This window comes from Macrobrachium nipponense, chromosome 47 (genome assembly GCF_015104395.2).
Source record: "Macrobrachium nipponense isolate FS-2020 chromosome 47, ASM1510439v2, whole genome shotgun sequence".
Lineage (NCBI taxonomy): Eukaryota > Metazoa > Arthropoda > Malacostraca > Decapoda > Palaemonidae > Macrobrachium > Macrobrachium nipponense.
In genome coordinates, this window is record NC_087222.1 from 9417591 (window position 1) to 9430601 (window position 13011).

A 13011-nucleotide genomic window follows, 5' to 3' on the forward strand; every position below is an offset into this window, starting at 1 on the left:
ACTGTATTTATTTTTATTTATGTGTGCATACATTCATGTAGATTTTGGTGGGCTGGAGTTAAATGTGATATGAATATATTGCCAAGTCGCAAGCCATGCATATGCAGATACACTAATCGAGGAAGAAATGCTGTAATATGAAATTTGTTCATGACACTTACCTGCTAGATATATATATAGCTGTATTCTCTGACGACCGACAGAATTTCGAAACTCCCGGCAAACGCAGTGGTCAGCTAGGTGGTTAGTACCCATTCCTGCTGCTGGGAGGCGGATACCAGGAACCATTCCCATTTTCTATTCAGATTTTCTTCTGTCGCCGGTCGGTAAACATCTGTTTACAGACCTCCGCCTAGGATTTTGAAAACCCCATTTGTCACTTGAGTATTTGGATTGTCTTTTGGTTTCGGACTTGGCTTAGTGATTTGGCATACGCTATTGCATTCGTAGACTTGAGCGTGACAGAATTAGGTGGTCTTCCTCCAGGAGTGCTTCTGTTAAAAGTCAAAGTGATAAAGTTGCTCAATCTAACATATCTGTAGAACATGTTACGCATAATCCTATAATTTCACCTTCAGATAAGGAAGTGATTCAGAACCTTGAATCGAAAATGAGAGTGCTACAATCTAATGTGAAAAAGTGTAGTGATAATGTTAGTGCCCCTAGTGATGTGGAGGGGGCGTCAGATTGGTCCTATAATGCCTCCAGGTTGAGACCTCTGTCGGACTCCCAGAACACAGGGAATGGACATGTCGAAGGCCGAAGGAGGGTTACGGGAATCAAACACCGGTCTGGCGTCCCTTCGGCAGATCCTGAAGACGCATCCCAGGCTGCCAAAGATCGTGCGCAAGCTCGAATCTTGAAGGAATGCTTCTCTTCCTCCGAGACGTCCTCACCTCACCGTGGGTGGGAATCTCGGAAGGCCTCTCCAACTGAGAGTGGTAAGGAAGACGTAAGACGTCGCACTGGCGGCCATCGTCTTTCTCCCCCTCTTAGGAAAGGTCTTACAGAAGAGGACGCAGCCTCTCCAATTGAGAGTGGTAAGGAAGACGATAAAGACATCGCACTGGCGGCCGTCGGCTGTTTCTCTGGCCCTCTTATGGAAAGGTCTTAAACAGAAGAGTGGACGCTTCAATGCGGGAAATTTGAGAGCGTCCCTCCGCCTCAATTTAACCAGCTTCGGTCTTCACCGGAAGACTTCGAAGACAGTATCCCACACAAGAGATTCAGGACGCTTTCTGAGCGTCCTGATTCGAGTCCGAAGAGAAGGAAGAAGGCGTCCCCTCGCCCATCTTCTTCTCAAAGGTTCATTCCATCATATGGTTCTTCACCATCAAAAAAGACCCTCGTAGCGATTCGTCAACAGTTGGATGCGTTTTTCGCCAAGAAAGAAGAAAGATCGCGTAGTCGTAAAAAAGATCTATGGCTACCTGTCAAGAAATCTAGACGTTCTCCTGAGGCTTCTCTTCGTTCTTCGTCATCTTCTGATTCGTCGCCTTCTAGACCTCATCGACTCAATCAGGAACGCGCAAGCAGTCCTGCTGATAGAGTCTCTAGAAGTATTGGCGAAAAAGAAAAAGACAATAGGTGCCGCACAGGCGGCCGTCGTCTTTTCCAAGAGTCGAAGAACGTTCAGAAGGATCACTCAGAAATAGAATTGGAAGGAATTGATCTTGGCTTACAGGAAGAGAATATTCACAGAAGAAAACGCCTGCTAATCAGGGACGCTCGTAAGGACGCTTCTCGGGACGCTCGGTGTCGTAAACGTCGGCTGGAGAGACTTCAAACTCACGATATTAGTTCAGAAGAAGGATATGAAGACGCATATGAGGACGCTTTTGAGGACGCGAGGCGTAGTACAACTCAAGACCGTTTTAAAGGAGCGTTTACACGACGTCCATCACGTCAGGACGCTTTTGAGGACGCGAGGCGTAGTGCTAGTAAGGACGCTCGTCATCCTTCATATCAGGATGCTTTCCAGGACGCAAATGAGGACTCTTTCCAGGACGCTTTTGAGGGCACTAGGCGTCCGATGCATAAAGTCACCTTGTGAAGAAAAGAACAGGTCGCTAGTCAGAAGGATAAGCGCCATATGCTTCAAGGTAGTAGAAACTACAATATGGGTGCTCGTCAAGAAAAATCGTATGACATTAGTTTGGAAAATTCGGAGAGAAAGTCAAGGTTAGGAGAACATAGCCGGCTCTCCTCTTAAAAAATTGATTTCAAGCGCAAGACCTACGTTTCGAAAGGGAGGTGAAACTTCGGTTTCCTCTCGTTCAATTCGGGATAAGCCTACGTCTCCATTAGAAGAGAAATCGTCAAGCGAGCCTGTCTCTGAAGAGGAGGAGGATCCTACAACCTCATCCTCTGTGGATTATAAGACCTTAACTCGTCTTTTAAAAGATTTGTTTCCCGAGAAGTTTCGAGCTCCAGTTCCTCTCTCTCCACCTTCGCAACTAACCTCTTCGAAGGCAAGGAAGACTCCAAATTTTGTTAAAATGGCAACCTCACTCTCAACTAAAAGGGCTTTTAAAAGAATCCACGATTGGATGGAATCCAAAAAGACAAAGGGCAAGACTTCTTTTGCACTTCCCCCCACAAGGCTTAGTGGAAGATCAGGGAAGTGGTATGAGACAGAAGAGGAAGCAGGTTTAAGAATCCCTGCTTCCGCACAAGGGGATTTCGCCAACTTAGTGGAGGCTCCTAGAAGATCTTACCTGGCATCAGCAAAAGTTTCTTGGACAATGTCAGAGATAGATCACCATCTCAAAGGCCTTTACAAAACTCTAGAAGTTTTTAACTTTCTAGATTGGTGTTTGGGCGTCTTGGATGTGCAGTCTAGAAGCCCAGATTCTATTTCATTAGAGGACTTAGCTAGTATTTTGTCATGTATGGACAGAGCAGTAAGAGATGGCTCCGACGAACTAGCATCACATTTTGCGCCGGGAGTCCTGAAGAAACGCGCACTTTTCTGTAGCTTCACAGCTAAGTCAGTGTCGCCTGCGCAAAAAGCAGAATTGTTGTTCGCTCCCTTTTCTGCTCATCTTTTTCCACAATCGATGGTAAAGGATTTGTCAGTAAATCTCCAAGAACGAGCGACGCAGGACTTATTGTCTCGGTCTTCGAAACATCCTACTGATCATATATCTTCAAGAACCACGCAAGCTTCTAGGAAGAATTATAAGCCCTTTCGTGGAAGAGCCTCTTCGAGAGCTGCGGCTCGAGGGAGGAGTTTCCCTAGGGGCAGAGCCCCCTCAAAAACCAGGGGAAAGAAATGACTTTTCGGCCCTCCAGACACCAGTCGGGGCGAGACTCGCTCTTTTCGCCAAAGCATGGAGGATAAGAGGGGCGAACTCTTATCAGGATTCGAAGCAACAGATCTTATTAGACCTTTTGGATCAAATGTTGGAAAAGAGAGCAGTAGAAAGAGTTGTATCACGGAACTCTCCAGGCTTCTACAACAGGCTTTTCCTCGTTCCGAAGCACTCGGGAGGATGGAGACCTGTCCTAGACGTAAGCAGGCTGAATCTTTTTGTAAGGAAAATAAAATTCAAGATGGAAACTGCACAGTCTGTTTTAGCTTCCCTGAGACCAGGAGATTGGATGGTGTCCTTGGATCTCCAAGACGCTTATTTCCATGTTCCGATACACCCTCGGTCCAGGAAGTTCCTCAGATTCGTTCTGAAAGGACAGGTCTTCCAATTCAGAGCTCTCTGTTTCGGGCTGAGTACAGCCCCTATGATATTCACGCTTCTGATGCGAAATGTAGCAAGATGGCTCCATCTCTCGAAGATAAGAGTCTCACTCTACTTAGACGATTGGCTGATCCGGTCCACGTCAAAGGAACAGTGCCTGGAGGACCTACATACGACATTACAGCTGACGAAGGACCTAGGCCTTCTGGTCAACTTCGAGAAGTCCCATCTGATTCCCACACAGTCCATCGTGTATCTGGGGATTCAGATGGATTCAGTGGCTTTTCAAGCATTTCCATCCATAGAACGTCAGCTAAAATGCTTAGAGAAAGTATCGGTCTTCTTAGAGAAGGAAATATGCACTGCGAGGGAATGGATGAGTCTGCTGGGGACCATTTCCTCGCTGGAGAAATTTGTTTCTCTGGGAAGGCTGCACCTCAGACAGCTTCAGTTTTTCCTAGCAGACAACTGGAAGAACAAGAAAGACCTAGACGAGATTTTGAGAATCCCTCAATCGATCAAAGAGCATTTGAAGTGGTGGTCCGATCCCGTCAAGCTATCGGAAGGGATGTCCCTCAAAGTTCTGAGCCCAGACCTAGTGTTGTTCTCAGACACGTCCATGACAAGCTGGGGAGCAACACTGGGGGAGGAAGAAGTGTCAGGCCTCTGGAGAGGGGAACAGAGGTCCTGGCACATAAACCTCAAGGAGCTAGAGGCGATTCGTTTGGCACTTCAATGCTTCGAGTCAAGGATTGTGGGACGAATTGTACAAGTCAACTCGGACAACACCACGGCGCTCGCGTATATAAAAAAACAGGGAGGAACTCTATCTCGTTCCCTGTTCAGGATAACGAGGGAAATCTTACTTTGGGCGAAGCTAAGAAATGTAACGATTCTAACGAGATTCGTTTCAGGACAGCAGAATGTTCGTGTCGGATCTCCTCAGCCGTCAACATCAAATGCTTCCAAACGAATGGACTCTCCATCCAGAGATTTACAAGGAGTTATGGAAACTTTGGGGACGTCCACTGGTAGACCTCTTCGCGACAGCGAAAACGAAGAGGCTTCCTATTTACTGCTCTCCGGTTCTAGACCCAGGAGCAATAGCAATAGACACCATGCTTTGGAATTGGAAGGGGATGGATCTCTATGCCTTTCCTCCATTCAAACTCCTGGGAGAGGTAATAAGGAAGTTTGCGGCGTCGGAAGGAGCAAGAATGACGTTGATCGCCCCCTTTTGGCCTGCAAGCGACTGGTTCACAGAGGCCATGTCATTTCTGGTAGATTTCCCAAGGACACTTCCAGAAAAGATCGATCTACTCAGACAGCCCCACTTCGAGAGGTATCACGGAAACCTCTCCGCTCTGAGTCTGACTGCATTCAGACTATCCAAAAGTTGGCCAGAGCGAGAGGTTTTTCAAGATCGGTGGCAAGAGCTATTGCCAACGCTAGAAGAACATCCTCTCAAGCTGTATACCAATCGAAGTGGGCTGTCTTCAGAAGTTGGTGTAGAAGGGAAAATATTTCCTCCTCCACGACCTCTGTGAGCCAGATTGCTGATTTCCTCCTACATCTTAGAAATATAGACAAACTTTCAGTGTCAACGATTAAAGGCTACAAAAGTATGCTGTCAACGGTCTTTCGACACAGAGGCTTGGATTTATCAAATGATAAAGATCTTCACGATCTATTGAGGTCCTTTGAAACCTCAAAAGCTCCACGAGACAAGATTCCCTCATGGAACTTGGATGTTGTATTAAAGTTTTTAATGTCAGCCCCATTTGAGCCTATGCATGCTGCCTCTTTGAAAGATGTAACTAGGAAAGCTATTTTCCTAACCGCTTTGGCAACAGCTAAGAGGGTTAGCGAAATCCAAGCTATGAGTAAACATGTGGGTTTCAGAGAACACAATGCGGTGTGTTCGCTGAGCCCCTCGTTCTTAGCTAAGAACGAAAACCCATCCAACCCCTGGCCTAAAAGCTTTGATATCAAGGGGTTATCAGAGTTCGTCGGACGAGAGCCGGAGAGAGTTTTGTGCCCTGTCAGAGCTCTCAAATTTTATCTGGAAAAGACCAAACAATGTAGAGGCCCGTCAGACAACCTGTGGTGTTCGGTCAAGAGGCCAGAATTACCAATGTCTAAGAACGCACTGGCGTTCTTCTTGAGAAACACCATCAGGGAAGCTCATTCGTCATGCACGGATGGTGATCTTAAACTGCTAAAAGTTAATGCTCACGAGGTTAGAGCGGTAGCTACTTCGGTGGCTTTTCAGAAAAATATGGCACTCAGTGATATCCTGGGTGCCACATTTTGGCGAAGCAACTCTGTGTTCGCTTCACACTACCTCAGAGATGTGAAGGCGACATATGAGAATTGCCACTCACTTGGACCATACATTTCCTCGGATACAGTATTGGGGACGAGAAGCAATACGAACCCCATCCTTTAGAAAATGGATGTGTGTGATTTTTAATTATGGGTTTGTTTTTTTATGGTCGTAGGGTTGGCCGCTTGAGGCGGTCTTCCCTTTAATTAGCCTGAAAGTTATGGGACTAACTTTAGTGGGGCTAGGTTAGGTGGTATTTATTATGCTTCGTTGTCTTCAGTATGATCAATATGGTCTAGTCACATTGTGGTCACGCTCCCGTTGACAGATCATCTAGAACTATCTTGCTGGAAATTCTAGTTAAGCAGAAGCAGGCTTGGGTGACAGTAATCACGAAGTCAGCTATGCTAACAGGTAAGGAACCAAGATGTCAATCATCTGCATGTGAAATGTTTCCAAAATCCTTCTATTCTGTCCCTTCCCACCTCCAATGGTGGGATTCAGCTATATATATATCTGGCAGGTAAGTGTCATGAACAAAATGATATTGTCATGATACAATAAAGTTTGTTCATACTTACCTGACAGATATATATAATCAAGTACCCACCCACCTCCCCTCAAGGGACAGTGGTAGAGAAAATCTGAATAGAAAATGGGAATGGTTCCTGGTATCCGCCTCCCAGCGGCGGGAATGGGTACTAACCACCTAGCCGACCACTGTGTTTGCCGGAGTTTCGAAATTCTGTCGGTCGTCAGAGAATACAGCTATATATATATCTGTCAGGTAAGTTTGAACAAACTTTATTGTATCATGACAATATCATTTTTCTTAGGTATGCAAACCAAAACCTTATATCATCCACAATTGCAGCTACCCCTTCTTTGTTCATCAGGCCAAAACAAGAAGTGCTTGGTGATGGCATATGAGTGAGGAGAATTCCCTTACTCACTCTTCTTAACCACCAGTTAACCCCTTTCCAACGTGCACTGAAAGATACTCCTTCATAAAAAGCTCTGGTTCGTAAAGCTCTGGAAAAATGTCATATTTGAAGAAATGTAGCAGCAGATACCGTTCAAGACTGTCATCAGTGTTGTTGGTCATCATAGCTACTCATGTATTGTATCCACAATAACAATCAGTGAAACTAATTTGAAAACTTTCATCTCTCTTCAAATTACTACTCAATTTACCCTTATTATTTTTCTTATTATTATCTACCGAATCTGTGGATGATATGGTTTTATGTATAGCTGGATCACATATAATTAAGCATTTGCTGTGTACTGTACCCTTCCTGCTGTTACCCCACAAAACTCTTATGCTGGTCTCTTGCATTGTCTATTCTTGGCCTTTGATTTGTCTATAAGATATGTTCATGAGTAATTTGTATTGTAATGTCAAGCTAGAAGGTTTACAGATGTGAGGTGGTGGGCATCAATATTAACTGTTAATCTATTGTTGTATGGATGCCTCAGGAATGTTTTGATGTTGTGTCTGGACAACGTTTGGTAGGATTGTATTCATGTTTGGATAGAACTATCAAATGCACGCTTTGTTAATCGGCCTGAGACCTTTATGGGAACCTGAATTGAATTTGATCTATTATTTTGCTGCTTCAGTTCTGACATTATGTTTCCTAACTCTGTGTTGCATTCTTTGATTTCAGATTCTCCCTCAGATGAGCCTTCCATCCTTCGCCAGTTTTGATTAGCATCAGGATTTTGGGAAATGCATGTTGTTTAATGGTACTACATGGAACATTATCAATAGCAACTCTTAAGTGTATGAGACAACAGTGAATTATTGTACGCATATTTAACACATTTAAAGAAGTAAAATTTGTTTTGAATATTAGATTCATACATCAGCAGTGAAATCTGGTTATAGTCCTTCAAGATATTGAACTTCATTTTTAACAGAATTATTCAGTAATTATTTGTAAATAATTCTGTGTTAAGAGTTGTGAATTGAACACATTGTCATTACAGAACAGGACAGGACATAATGCTAAAATGAATCCAGGACATTCTTTAGAGTTCCTTTGAAAAGTGAAACTGAAGGTGCATTATCACTACCTTCCACAAATCAAGAAAACAGCAACATGGCTGCCTTTAGTGGAACCAATGATGAAGACTTTTTGTCTCTGGATCCATTGATGGACATCAAAATAGAGCCAGAGGAATTATGTGAGTCTAATGAAGAGGATGCATATTCATATCAAATGAATTTAATAGTGAGTGAAAAACATCCACAAATTTGCAAAAAGGAAGTAAAACAAGAAAGAAGGATCTGTGACAATGGAGAGAAGCCTTTCATATCCACTGACTGTGAGAAAGCATTTTACAAGAAAATTAATCTTACAAGTGATATCACAAATCCTACGAGAGAGAAATTCATATGCAATGAATGTGGGAAAACATTTTCCTTGAAAAGTAATCTTATAGCTCATATGAAAATCCATACGGGAGAGAAGCCATTCACTTGCAAGGAATGTGGGAAAGCATTTCCAAGGAAAGATCTTCTTACAAGTCATATGAGAATCCACACTGGAGAGAAGCCATTCATGTGCAAGGAATGTGGGAAAGCATTTCCCAGGAAACATCATCTTGCATATCATATGAGAATGCATACTGGAGAGAAGCCATTCATATGCAAGGAATGTGGGAAAGCGTTTTCCCAGAAATCAGATCTTACAGTTCATATTAGAATCCACACTGGAGAGAAACGATTCCTTTGCAAGGAATGTGGGAAAGCATTTTCCCAGAAATCAAATCTTACACTTCATATGAGAATCCACACTGGAGAAAAGCCCTTCATGTGCAAGGAATGTGGGAAAGCATTTCCCAGGAAAACATCATCTTGCAAATCAAAAAAAAAAAAAAAAAATTTTTATGAAAAGGAATGCATACTGGAGAGAAGCCATTTCATATGCAAGGAAGGTGGGGAAAGGATTTTCCAAGAAATCAAATCTTAAAGTTCATATGAGAATCCACACTGGAGAAAAGGAATGTGGGAAAGCATTTTCCCAGAAATCAAAGCTTACAGCTCATATGAGATTACATACTGAAGAGAATCCATTCCTGTGCAAGGAATGTGGGAAGGCATTTTCCAATAAATCAAATCTTACAAGGCATATGAGATTGCATACTGGAGAGAAGCCATTCATATGCAAGGAATGTGGGAAAGCGTTTTCCCAGAAATCAGATCTTACAGTTCATATTAGAATCCACACTGGAGAGAAACGATTCCTTTGCAAGGAATGTGGGAAAGCATTTTCCCAGAAATCAAATCTTACACTTCATATGAGAATCCACACTGGAGAAAAGCCCTTCATGTGCAAGGAATGTGGGAAAGCATTTCCCAGGAAACATCATCTTGCAAATCATATGAGAATGCATACTGGAGAGAAGCCATTCATATGCAAGGAATGTGGGAAAGGATTTTCCAAGAAATCAAATCTTAAAGTTCATATGAGAATCCACACTGGAGAAAAGGAATGTGGGAAAGCATTTTCCCAGAAATCAAAGCTTACAGCTCATATGAGGATTACATACTGGAAGAGAATCCATTCCTGTGCAAGGAAGATTGGGTGGGAAGGCATTTTCCAATTAAACAATCAAATCTTACAAGGCCCATTATGTAAAACAAAAAGAGATTGCATACTGGAGAGCAAAAAGAAACAACATGATCAAATAAACCAGTTAAAGCAGACATCTCTCAAATGACCAACTATATGACAGATCAAAATCACTCACAAAATCTACTCAAGAAAATAAGTAAAATAAAGAAAAAATACAGAATAGGGGATGAACAAATGAGTGGAAAACTGGCCGAACACCAAGCCAATATAAAGGCTCTTGCTTCACAAATAGGAAACAAACAACAGGAGATAAAAGTAAAACAGATAGATAGGCAGTTTGGTGAAAATCCAAGGATTGTATATAGAAACATGACGAAAGAAACTGGAGGTACGAACACCACCGAGCAAGGAAGACCTAGAGAGATTTTGGAAGCCACTGTTTGAAGACCCTAGAAGAAACCAAGAGAATTCATGGATTGACACCATTAGGCAGAAGAACAGCCAGAAACAGCAAATGCCATCAATAAGCTTTACCATCGAAAAAGTAACAAAGAAAATGAAAGAATATAATAATTTCAAGATAATAGTAATAGCAAGATACCAAATTTCTGGCTAAAAAAGATCACAGCACTACATCACACTTATGCACAAGCTTTCTCAAGAGTAGCTCACAACAAGATCAAGGCAAATATATGGAAAAAGAACGAAAGAGATGCACAAGAAACAAACTAGGCACTAAAGATCAACTGCTAATAAACAAAACAATATTAGAAGATTGTAAGAAAAGACAAAGGAATCATAATATGGCTTGGATAGATTACAAGAAGGCATTTGACTCTGTGCCGTGCACCTGGATATTCAAATGTATGGAATTAGACAACATCAATGAGGAAATAAGATCTTTCTTGGGAGCACAGATGAGTAAGTGGAAGACCGCTCTGTCTAAAAACTCTGAGGGCCAGATAGTAATTCCAGACATAAAGATCCAAAGAGGAATATTCCAGGATGACATCCTTTCATGACTTCTATTCTGCTTGACCATAGATCCGCTCAGTAAAATCTTGAACAACATTAACACTGGCTATGACCTAAGCAGAAGCAGAAAAGAGAATTAACGAATGAACCACCTGCTCTTCATGGATGACCTGAAGTTGTTTGCAGATTCAGAAGAAAAATTGGAATAACAAGGTAGGACAGTCCACTAATTCTTAATGACATCTGCATGGAATTTGGGTTGGACAAGTGTGCCAAGAGTACAATAAAGAGAGGTAAGAGAGTAACATCAGAAGGCATAAAGGTAGAGGAAGGCATATTTGTTGAAGACCAGGCAGAGGATTCTGCATATAAGTACTTGGGAATAGAAGAAAACACTGGTATAGAACACAAGAAAGTGAGAGAAATTATAAAGAAAGACTACATCAGCCAATTAAAGAATTAACACCAAAGAACAAGATCACTGCCATAAACCAGCTGGCTCACCCTACATAAAGTCACATACAGACACCAGTGTATGGACAGAATATACCTCCCTCGCGGAGAAGGTGGATTAGGCCTGACTGAGCAGCTATAGTAAGTTTAGGCAAGTACTTAAAAAGCTCTGAAGATGAAAACATCAAAAGCTCTGAAGACGAAAACATCAAAAAGGTTGCCCAACACCATAATGAAGCCCTGAGTCAACTAACATCAATAACAAAACTGGCCAAGAACTTTGCAGGAGATCTGATAAAAGACACAGAGGATACCAAACAGACTCCAACAGCAACAATAGCCACGAAAACTAAGCAGAAATACAGTGACAGAGAGGACAGACTTAAAATGGAAAGACCATGGAAGGACAGGAAGATTTCAAGAAGAATTGGAAAAGTTACATTGACAAAGAAGAGTCACTTAGATGGATAGGAAATGGAGATCTAGGTTATGATGGAGGGACTGATAATAGGAGCCCAAGACCAAGGCCTCCTGACAAATGGCTTCAAGAAAATGCCAGGCATATCAGCAAATGACCAGTGTAGGTTTTGTCATACAGCGGTTGAGAGTGTTAGTCATCTGATATCAGCCTGCAAGGCCCTGCTTGCAGATGGTCACTACAAGATCTGTAAATATATATTGGAAAATATGTAAAGAATACAGAATTGAAGTGAAAGGAAAAGTGTGGGAGCATGAACCAGATCCAGTCACCTCCATTAGGGCTGTTACAATCTTTTATGACAAGGAAATTCCAACAGGAAGATATAAAGAAGGAGGTGCTATGAGTCCTGATATTGTGATCTGGAACAAGGAGGAATAAACAGCAAAGATTATAGTTGTGACAGTACCCAGTGACTTTGGCCTCAATAGAGCTGAAAGGCATAAAATAACAAAACACCAAGACCGGAAGAATGGCCTGAAAAGCACATGGGAACTGAAGGAAATAGAAAAAAATAACTTTGGTGGTAGGAGCAACAGGACTTATAAAGTAAAATCTGAGAAAATACCTTCAGGGTTTATGAAGTTGCCCAGTATAAATGAAGTGCAGATTGCTGTCCTCAGCAATCTGCACTTCATATTGTTGCTCTATATGTCAAAGAAACCATATTGTTGCTCTATATGTCAAAGAAGCTTTTCTCAACCAAGTCCTCTCAAAAGACATGAGAATTTACATTAGACAGAAGCTGTTTACTTAATCTCTGTCCACGTAGTTTTTTTTTACATGATTTTATTTAACTTGACTCCTGTGTCTGTTTTGAATGGTGTCTCAAAAGGTGTGTGAAAACTCATGCTAGAAGTCATATCCTGTATCTGAACTTGGTTTCCCAGAGTTCTTTTTTCATTAGGTTTTTTCATTAGGTTCATCTTAGTATGTAGGTGTTAACTCAGAAAAAAGACATTATTCTTCCACATGATGTTGAAAGTTTTTCTCTTGTAGATTCATAACATGTGAGCACTCATGGAGGATAGATATTGTTCTTTTACACTGCATGTTGTACTTTTGTCTTGTATTATGCAACTCACAGTCATTAGTTCTGAATGCCACTGTTTTTCAGGTGTCAAAATGCACAAGCAAAGTCACTAATCAGAGACAATTTTCAGTTGCACTGACAGATTTGTTAATGTTTTGCACCTCAAAGTAAGTTGCACTTGATGTGGAGATAATTATTGTGAACTTGTCTGCAAAATCTATAGAAAAAAAGGCAACAGCAACCTAAGGGACGATAAAAAGAAAAACCGTATTTATATTTTTATGATCCAATTCATGACCATCATCATTGCTGTTACTCAAAGAAGAGAAGGAGAATCTGGAGGATGGTCTCACTGAAAATGCAGATGAAGGCTCTTCATTTGCAGTGTCTTTATTAGAAGTCAAGCCAGAGCCAAAGTATTTTGGCCAGAGTGAATTTGATGCAAAATGGTTGAGAAACCTTTATGG

At 41.9% G+C, this 13011-nt stretch overlaps 1 pseudogene; it reads left to right on the forward strand.

Moving 5' to 3' along the window:
- LOC135204380 (zinc finger protein 420-like) overlaps positions 1-10337 on the forward strand; it is a 12961-nt pseudogene extending 2624 nt beyond the window's left edge.
- The last annotated feature ends 2674 nt before the right edge of the window (positions 10338-13011 follow it).